The sequence below is a fragment of the Neofelis nebulosa genome, chromosome 8 (assembly GCF_028018385.1).
Source record: "Neofelis nebulosa isolate mNeoNeb1 chromosome 8, mNeoNeb1.pri, whole genome shotgun sequence".
Taxonomy (NCBI): domain Eukaryota; kingdom Metazoa; phylum Chordata; class Mammalia; order Carnivora; family Felidae; genus Neofelis; species Neofelis nebulosa.
The window spans coordinates 98,658,125-98,668,305 of NC_080789.1; the positions used below are offsets into that span (position 1 = coordinate 98,658,125).

The 10,181-nt window shown below is 41.3% G+C and overlaps 1 long non-coding RNA gene across 1 annotated transcript in view; it reads left to right on the forward strand.

The window, feature by feature from the left end:
* LOC131520022 (uncharacterized) overlaps positions 1-10,181 on the forward strand; it is a 141,231-nt gene that overhangs the window by 15,911 nt on the left and 115,139 nt on the right. The gene's annotated exons all lie outside the window — the stretch shown is intronic.

Below are 10,181 nucleotides of genomic sequence, written 5' to 3' on the forward strand. Positions count from 1 at the left end.
ATACAGGAGGTATACATGTTATTAGGTTTCTACCTTTGCCTTCGTTAATTTCTCTTTTTAATACTGAGGTGTCTCAGCCAAGAACCTAGAAAGGTGAAGGGACAATTGTTTGTCCTCTCCTACACAGTCATCCTGTACTGTTTTATTTGCCTCCAAACCACATATAAAACTAGTCATCGTTGCCCAGTCAATCTTTCTCCGACCCATCTTCCTCCAGGAAGGAGAGCCTGTATGGTCCTTGTGTCCTTGTGCAAATCAATATACGTCCGCCTTTCAGGTCTCCCTCTTGGATTAAGAGCTTTGCGCTGTCGGAGTCAACTCCTCCTCCCACTATGTAGGGACAGACACCTCCTTTCAGATACTGATATCCCACTAGACACTGTCCCTTGTATAAGTTTCAGCTGGGGCAAGTGAAAAGCAATGGAAAAAGTTGGGGAGGGGAGGGGTTGCGGAGTGTAATCACTCCAAGAAACCTAAAGTAAGCTGTAGCGGACGGACAGTTGCAGCTTTATTGCAGGGTGCAGAAGGTTTATAAATCTTGTGTCATTTGGGCTAAAAAGGGTGTGGGAGAGAATCTCTACTGTTTGAAGTCAGAAGGATGATCTAGAGAAAGACCGAAAGAACCTGGAATTCTGCTGACAAGAAGATAAAACTATAGTCCCTTTCATCACCACCCCCAGTGTTCCTTTTCAGACTCTGACCACCTTTCACTGGGATTTTTATAATACGTTCCTGGCTGAAATGAAGACCTGACTTGCTTACGTTTCAGCTAAGACCTCAAACTTTCACTGAGATATGTTTCTAAATGTTGGTCACATTATGGAACTCTCCTGCTAATAAAACATTAAGTAACCCTCATTGTCTTCAAGTTCAGTATCTGAATTACTTAGTGTAAGCCTTAACCCTGTGACATTTTTCTTCAAACCTAGGCCCTCCTCATTTTAAAATGTATGATTCATATTCAAGTATTACAATGAAGGAAAGAAACCAGTAAAAAGTAAGACCAAGAAAGAGGAAGAAGAAGGAAGACGGTACCAAGGGGGAGTTAATTATCTCATTTATACCCATATACAGTAGACCCTTGAACAGTGTGGGGGGTGGGGGAGGGGTTAGCGGTGCTGACCCCCACGCAGTCAAAAATCCACACATAACTTTTCATTTGCCCGAAATGTAATTACTGATAGCCTACTATTGACTGGAAGCCTTATCAGTAACATAAACAGTTGATTAACACATATTTCCCATGCTACATATATATATTATATATATGCTATATATATTATATATATACTTTATTTCTACAATAAAGCACGCTAGAGAAAAAAATGTTATTGAGGAAATCATAAGGAAGCAAAATACATTCATTGTATTGTATTGTATTGTATTGTATTGTATTGTATTGTATTGAAACAAATCCGTGTATAAGTGGATCCACACAACTCCAATTGGGGTTTAAGGGTCAACCATATATTATTAACTTTAAACATAGCAGAGAGAGGAGTTCCGGAAGATGGCGGCGTAGGAGGACGCTGGGCTCACCGCGCGTCCTGCTAATCACTTAGATTCCACCTACACCTGCCTAAAGAACCCAGAAAACCGCCAGAGGATTAGCAGAACGGAGTCTCCGGAGCCAAGCGCAGACGAGAGGCCCACGGAAGAGGGTAGGAAGGGCGGCGAGGCGGTGCGCGCTCCACGGACTGGCGGGAGGGAGCCGGGGCGGAGGGGCGGCTCGCCGGCCAAGCAGAGCCCCCGAGTCTGGCTGGCAAAAGCGGAGGGGCCGGAGGGACTGTGTTCCGACAGCAAGCGCGACTTAGCATCTGGGAGGTCATAAGTTAACAGCTCTGCTCAGAAAGCGGGAAGGCTGGAGGACAAAGGGAGGGAGAGCTGCTGAGCCCCCGGACGGCAGAGCTCAGCTTGGTGGGGAACAAAGGCGCTCGCCAGCGCCATCTCTCCCGCCCATCCCCCCGCCAAAATCCCAAAGAGAACCAGTTCCTGCCAGGGAACTTGCTCGCTCCGCGCAAACACCCAACTCTGTGCTTCTGCGGAGCCAAACCTCCGGCAGCGGATCTGACTCCCTCCCGCTGCCACAGGGCCCCTCCTGAAGTGGATCACCTAAGGAGATGCGAGCTAAGCCTGCCCCTCCCGCCCCCGTGCACCTTGCCTACCCACCCCAGCTAATACGCCAGATCCCCAGCACCACAAGCCCGGCAGTGTGCAAGGAGCCCAGACGGGCCACGCCACCCCACAGTGAATCCCGCCCCTAGGAGAGGGGAAGAGAAGGCACTCACCAGTCTGACTGTGGCCCCAGCGGTGGGCTGGGGGCAGACATCAGGTCGGACTGCGGCCCCGCCCACCAACTCCAGTTATACACCACAGCACGGGGGAAGTGCCCTGCAGGTCCTCACCGCTCCAGGGACTATCCAAAATGACCAAACGGAAGAATTCCCCTCAGAAGAATCTCCAGGAAATAACAACAGCTAATGAACTGATCAAAAAGGATTTAAATAATATAACAGAAAGTGAATTTAGAATAATAGTCATAAAATTAATCGCTGGGCTTGAAAACAGTATACAGGACAGCAGAGAATCTCTTGCTACAGAGATCAAGGGACTAAGGAACAGTCACGAGGAGCTGAAAAACGCTTTAAACGAAATGCAAAACAAAATGGAAACCACCACGGCTCGGATTGAAGAGGCAGAGGAGAGAATAGGTGAACTAGAAGATAAAGTTATGGAGAAAGAGGAAGCTGAAAGAAAGAGAGATAAAAAAATCCAGGAGTATGAGGGGAAAATTAGAGAACTAAGTGATACACTAAAAAGAAATAATATACGCATAATTGGTATCCCAGAGGAGGAAGAGAGAGGGAAAGGTGCTGAAGGGGTACTTGAAGAAATTATAGCTGAGAACTTCCCTGAACTGGGGAAGGAAAAAGGCATTGAAATCCAAGAGGCACAGAGAACTCCCTTCAGACGTAACTTGAATCGATCTTCTGCACGACATATCATAGTGAAACTGGCAAAATACAAGGATAAAGAGAAAATTCTGAAAGCAGCAAGGGATAAACGTGCCCTCACATATAAAGGGAGACCTATAAGACTCGTGACTGATCTCTCCTTTGAAACTTGGCAGGCCAGAAAGGCTTGGCACGATATCTTCAGTGTGCTAAACAGAAAAAATATGCAGCCGAGAATCCTTTATCCAGCAAGTCTGTCATTTAGAATAGAAGGAGAGATAAAGGTCTTCCCAAACAAACAAAAACTGAAGGAATTTGTCACCACGAAACCAGCCCTACAAGAGATCCTAAGGGGGATCCTGTGAGACAAAGTACCAGAGACATCACTACAAGCATAAAACATACAGACATCACAATGACTCTAAACCCGTATCTTTCTATAATAACACTGAATGTAAATGGATTAAATGCGCCAACCAAAAGACATAGGGTATCAGAATGGATAAAAAAACAAGACCCATCTATTTGCTGTCTACAAGAGACTCATTTGAGATCTGAGGACACCTTTAGATTGAGAGTGAGGGGATGGAGAACTATTTATCATGCTACTGGAAGCCAAAAGAAAGCTGGAGTAGCCATACTTATATCAGACAAACTAGACTTTAAATTAAAGGCTGTAACAAGAGATGAAGAAGGGCATTATATAATAATTACAGGGTCTATCCATCAGGAAGAGCTAACAATTATAAATGTCTATGCGCCAAATACCGGAGTCCCCAGATATATAAAACAGTTACTCATAAACATAAGCAACCTTATTGATAAGAATGTGGTCATTGCAGGGGACTTTAACACCCCACTTATAGAAATGGATAGATCATCTAGACACACAGTCAATAAAGAAACAAGGGCCCTGAATGATACATTGGATCAGATGGACTTGACAGATATATTTAGAACTCTGCATCCCAAAGCAACAGAATATACTTTCTTCTCGAGTGCACATGGAACATTCTCCAAGATAGATCATATACTGGGTCACAAAACAGCCCTTCATAAGTTTACAAGAATTGAAATTATACCATGCATACTTTCAGACCACAATGCTATGAAGCTTGAAATCAACCACAGGAAAAAGTCTGGAAAACCTCCAAAAGCATGGAGGTTAAAGAACACCCTACTAACGAATGAGTGGGTCAACCAGGCAATTCGAGAAGAAATTAAAAAATATATGGAAACAAATGAAAATGAAAATACAACAATCCAAACTCTTTGGGACGCAGCGAAGGCAGTCCTGAGAGGAAAATACATTGCAATCCAGGCCTATCTCAAGAAACAAGAAAAATCCCAAATACAAAATCTAACAGCACACCTAAAGGAAATAGAAGCAGAACAGCAAAGGCAGCCTAAACCCAGCAGAAGAAGAGAAATAATAAAGATCAGAGCAGAAATAAACAATATAGAATCTAAAAAAACTGTAGAGCAGATCAACGAAACCAAGAGTTGGTTTTTTGAAAAAATAAACAAAATTGACAAACCTCTAGCCAGGCTTCTCAAAAAGAAAAGGGAGATGACCCAAATAGATAAAATCATGAATGAAAATGGAATTATTACAACCAATCCCTCAGAGATACAAACAATTATCAGGGAATACTATGAAAAATTATATGCCAACAAATTGGACAACCTGGAAGAAATGGACAAATTCCTAAACACCCACACTCTTCCAAAACTCAATCAGGAGGAAATAGAAAGCTTGAACAGACCCATAACCAGTGAAGAAATTGAATCGGTTATCAAAAATCTCCCAACAAATAAGAGTCCAGGACCAGATGGCTTCCCAGGGGAGTTCTACCAGACGTTTAAAGCAGAGATAATACCTATCCTTCTCAAGCTATTCCAAGAAATAGAAAGGGAAGGAAAACTTCCAGACTCATTCTATGAAGCCAGTATTACTTTGATTTCTAAACCAGACAGAGACCCAGTAAAAAAAGAGAACTACAGGCCAATATCCCTGATGAATATGGATGCAAAAATTCTCAATAAGATACTAGCAAATCGAATTTAACAGCATATAAAAAGAATTATTCACCATGATCAAGTGGGATTCATTCCTGGGATGCAGGGCTGGTTCAACATTCGCAAATCGATCAACGTGATACATCACATTAACAAAAAAAAAGAGAAGAACCATATGATCCTGTCAATCGATGCAGAAAAGGCCTTTGACAAAATCCAGCACCCTTTCTTAATAAAAACCCTGGAGAAAGTCGGGATAGAAGGAACATACTTAAAGATCAAAAAAGCCATTTATGAAAAGCCCACAGCTAACATCATCCTCAATGGGGAAAAACTGAGAGCTTTTTCCCTGAGATCAGGAACACGACAGGGATGCCCACTCTCACCGCTGTTGTTTAATATAGTGCTGGAAGTTCTAGCATCAGCAATCAGACAACAAAAAGAAATCAAAGGCATCAAAATTGGCAAAGATGAAGTCAAGCTTTCGCTTTTTGCAGATGACATGATATTATACATGGAAAATCCGATAGACTCCACCAAAAGTCTGCTAGAACTGATACATGAATTCAGCAAAGTCGCAGGATACAAAATCAATGTACAGAAATCAGTTGCATTCTTATACACTAACAATGAAGCAACAGAAAGACAAATAAAGAAACTGATCCCATTCACAATTGCACCAAGAAGCATAAAATACCTAGGAATAAATCTAACCAAAGATGTAAAAGATCTGTATGCTGAAAACTATAGAAAGCTTATGCAGGTAATTGAAGAAGATATAAAGAAATGGAAAGACATTCCCTGCTCATGGATTGGAAGAATGAATATTGTCAAAATGTCAATACTACCCAAAGCTATCTACACATTCAATGCAATCCCAATCAAAATTGCACCAGCATTCTTCTTGAAACTAGAACAAGCAATCCTAAAATTCATATGGAACCACAAAAGGCCCCGAATAGCCAAAGTAATTTTGAAGAAGAAGACCAAAGCAGGAGGCATCACAATCCCAGACTTTAGCCTCTACTACAAAGCTGTCATCATCAAGACAGCATGGTATTGGCATAAAAACAGACACATAGACCAATGGAATCGAATAGAAACCCCAGAACTAGACCCACAAACGTATGGCCAACTCATTTTTGACAAAGCAGGAAAGAACATCCAATGGAAAAAAGACAGTCTCTTTAACAAATGGTGCTGGGAGAACTGGACAGCAACATGCAGAAGGTTGAAACTAGACCACTTTCTCACACCATTCACAAAAATAAACTCAAAATGGATAAAGGACCTGAATGTGAGACAGGAAACCATCAAAACCTTAGAGGAGAAAGCAGGAAAAGACCTCTCTGACCTCAGCCGTAGCAATCTCTTACTCGGCACATCCCCAAAGGCAAGGGAATTAAAAGCAAAAGTGAATTACTGGGACCTTATGAAGATAAAAAGCTTCTGCACAGCAAAGGAAACAACCAACAAAACTAAAAGGCAACCAACGGAATGGGAAAAGATATTTGCAAATGACACATCGGACAAAGGGCTAGTATCCAAAATCTATAAAGAGCTCATCAAACTCCACACCCGAAAAACAAATAACCCAGTGAAGAAATGGGCAGAAAACATGAATAGACACTTCTCTAAAGAAGACATCCGGATGGCCAACAGGCACATGAAAAGATGTTCAACGTCGCTCCTCATCAGGGAAATACAAATCAAAACCACACTCAGATACCACCTCACGCCAGTCAGAGTGGCCAAAATGAAGAAATCAGGAGACTATAGATGCTGCCGAGGATGTGGAGAGACGGGAACCCTCTTGCACTGTTGGTGGGAATGCAAATTGGTGCAGCCGCTCTGGAAAGCAGTGTGGAGGTTCCTCAGAAAATTAAAAATAGACCTACCCTATGACCCAGCAATAGCACTGCTAGGAATTAATCCAAGGGATACAGGAGTACTGATGCATAGGGGCACTTGTACCCCAATGTTTATAGCAGCACTCTCAACAATAGCCAAATTATGGAAAGAGCCTAAATGTCCATCAACTGATGAATGGATAAAGAAATTGTGGTTTATATACACAATGGAATACTACGTGGCAATGAGAAAAAATGAAATATGGCCTTTTGTAGCAACGTGGATGGAACTGGAGAGTGTGATGCTAAGTGAAATAAGCCATACAGAGAAAGACAGATACCATATGGTTTCACTCTTATGTGGATCCTGAGAAACGTAACAGAAACCCATGGGGGAGGGGAAGGAGAAAAAAAAAAAAAAAAAAAAAAAGAGGTTAGAGTGGGAGAGAGCCAAAGCATAAGAGACTGTTAAAAACTGAGAACAAACTGAGGGTTGATGGGGGGTGGGAGGGAGGGCAGGGTGGGTGATGGGTATTGAGGAGGGCACCTTTTGGGATGAGCACTGGGTGTTGTATGGAAACCAATTTGACAGTAAATTTCATATATTAAAAAATAAATAAATAAATAAATAAATAAATAAATAAATAAAAATCATTTAAAGTAACATAGTTAAAATAAAATTTGGTAGTAAATTGTGTAAAAAAAAATAAACATAGCAGAGAGAATTTTATTTAAGTAAAAAACTGAGTTTATTTGGGTACAGAGGAGGAATTGCAGTTCAGAACAGGAAGCTATGGTGAATCACAGGTAAATCCAAAGAGACAAAAGGAAGGTCAGCTTTTATTAGATTTTAGGAGGAGACTGGGAATGGTTGTTGGAACAAAAGTTTATTGGGAGGATAAGAGTTTGAGGTTGTAGCAGTTTCTCATCTGCAAGCGATGGTTAGTGGGTTTTTGTTTGTTTGTTTGTTTCTTGCAGGGGTAGGCAGGGGTCTCCCTTCTTTTTCTAAAAATCAGGAGCTATAATGTCCTATTTGTTAAAATAATCCTCATCTTCCTTTTTCCTGCTGGTTATGTAGGCTACAATGAGGGGTACACGCAGGAGAGCTCCCCTTCCAAGACTTCCCAATTCCATTTGGAATTATTTCCACAATATAAATAGACATTTTAACTGGATGGGTTCTGAACTTTTATCTTCCTATTCAGACCCCTCTGTCCCAGATAGGCATATCCAAAAATCTCTGCCGTTTACAGTGGATTATTTTACAAATACTGCAAATTATAAAGGCCTCATATGGAATTTCTTTTTCTCTTCTTGTTTTACAAATTAAGACTTTCCTCAGTCAATCTCAAGGAAAACTTTTGATTTTTCTCATTGGCACATCTGTGCTTTTTTGCTGCTTTAGTGAAGTAGGCATTGCCTTAGATTAACTTGGGATATATTTTGTCAATAAAATGCCTCTTCCCCATTTTAGAAATCACTAACTTGAGTTTTCCCCTAAACCTGGTTTTGCCCAATCTTTCCCATCCTAATAAACAGCTACACCTTCCATGTATTGGCTCAGGTCAATGATCTAGGAATTATTTTTCACTCTTTTCCCTTACTACATTTCCCTATTCAATCCATCAGCAAGTATTGATGATCTTATCTCCAACATGTCTTTCAAATCCTTACGTTTATCTCTATTTCCACCTCCAACATCACCATGTTAGTCCACAGTCATGGACTATCCACAATCACAATCCCTAGCCACAGTCACATCTTGTCTACTCTTCTTCAATACCTCCCATCTAGTCTTCACGCTTTCATACTTGTCCTCCTCCAGTCCATTCTCCTATAGCATCAAGAGTCATTGTCTTAAAATTCAAATTGCATCAAGTGACTCACTGTTTAAAATTTTCAATGGTTTCTCAATGCATGTAAAATACAGTCTAGACTCCTTGCCCCCCAAGACTCCTTTTCCCTCTCAGACTCTGTTTTCTGCTAACTACAATCAGTTACTCTTTTTTTCAGTTCCTCACACGTATCAAACTTTTCACCATCTTTGAAAATGTTCTTCCCTCATTCTGCCTTTTCATGCAGGTTCTCTGCACTATTCGTGCTTGCTACCAATGTATTTTTGACTTTTTCTTAAGCTCTGTGAGCTTAAGTCAAGTCAGAGTCAAGGTCAGATTCAAGCTTCAGTCAAGGGAGGGGAAGGTGGGTGATGGGCATTGAGGAGGTCACCTGTTGGGATGAGCACTGGGTGTTGTATGGAAACCAATTTGACAACAAATTTCACATTAAAAAAATAAAAATAAAGAAATAAAATAAAGAAACTCGAGAAGAAACGGTAGATGACTCAAGTGGTGTTGGAGACCATGACCTTATCATGACCTCTCTCACTAGTGTTGAGTTTTCTGCAGCACTGCTCGGCAGTGTGGGTTTTGGGAAGAAATCCGCTCGCTTCCTTGAACCAATGTTTAAAGTTTGAAGGATAGGTGCGAGAAAAGTAAGAAGGGGTTTAAACAAAACTGAGAATCAGTGATTACACTGATCAACAGGTAGATTGAGTAGAGAAGGAAGTAGAGCCAAGCGGGTGTTAATATTCTGACAAAATGGGAGGGTTACAGGAATGGAAGATTCCGCCTGTCTGAGGAGAGGGGAGAGGGGAGAGGGAGAGGGGAGAGGGAGAGGGGAGAGGTAGGGCTGAGAGATCTCTTTAGAATAAGATACTTATAGGCAGGATTTCTGCCAAGATTTTTTTCTACCGGATGATATTTTAATTTCTTCAAGACTGGTATCTTGAAGGACGAACGAGCCTAGAATATTTTATGGAATGTGTGATAATGAAGTGATGCCTTTGGCAGTAGCAAAACAAGGCCACCTCGGGGTCTATTAACAATTCATGCATTTTAACAATTTCCAGAGGCAATGTGATAAATGACTCAGGATAAATTCAGATCTCCAGCAGGTTATGCTCAATTAGAACAGTTTTCCCCTTGGGCTGAGTGAACATTCCAAGGGTGTATTTAATGAGGTGCTATCCTAATCAGCTCTTCCCTGGTTATGACTTCCCCCCAGTGATGAAACTAATTGCCAAATAAATGAGTTTTCTCAAACATCCCTTCCCTCTACACAGACTATTTTAAAAGGAATCACATATCATTGGTTGTTAACCTCAATCGACAGATATTTATTGACGAATAAAAGTGACTTCCAGCGTGATTTAGCGGTAACCTAACAAGCTGGGTGGCCAAAGAACAAACAAGAGCACAATTCTCAGAATCATAGTAGCCAGGTGAAAATTAGATGTCAATATTAAGAGCGACAAATCCATGTACATAATACTTTACAAATCTTGTCATTTGTATCTAGC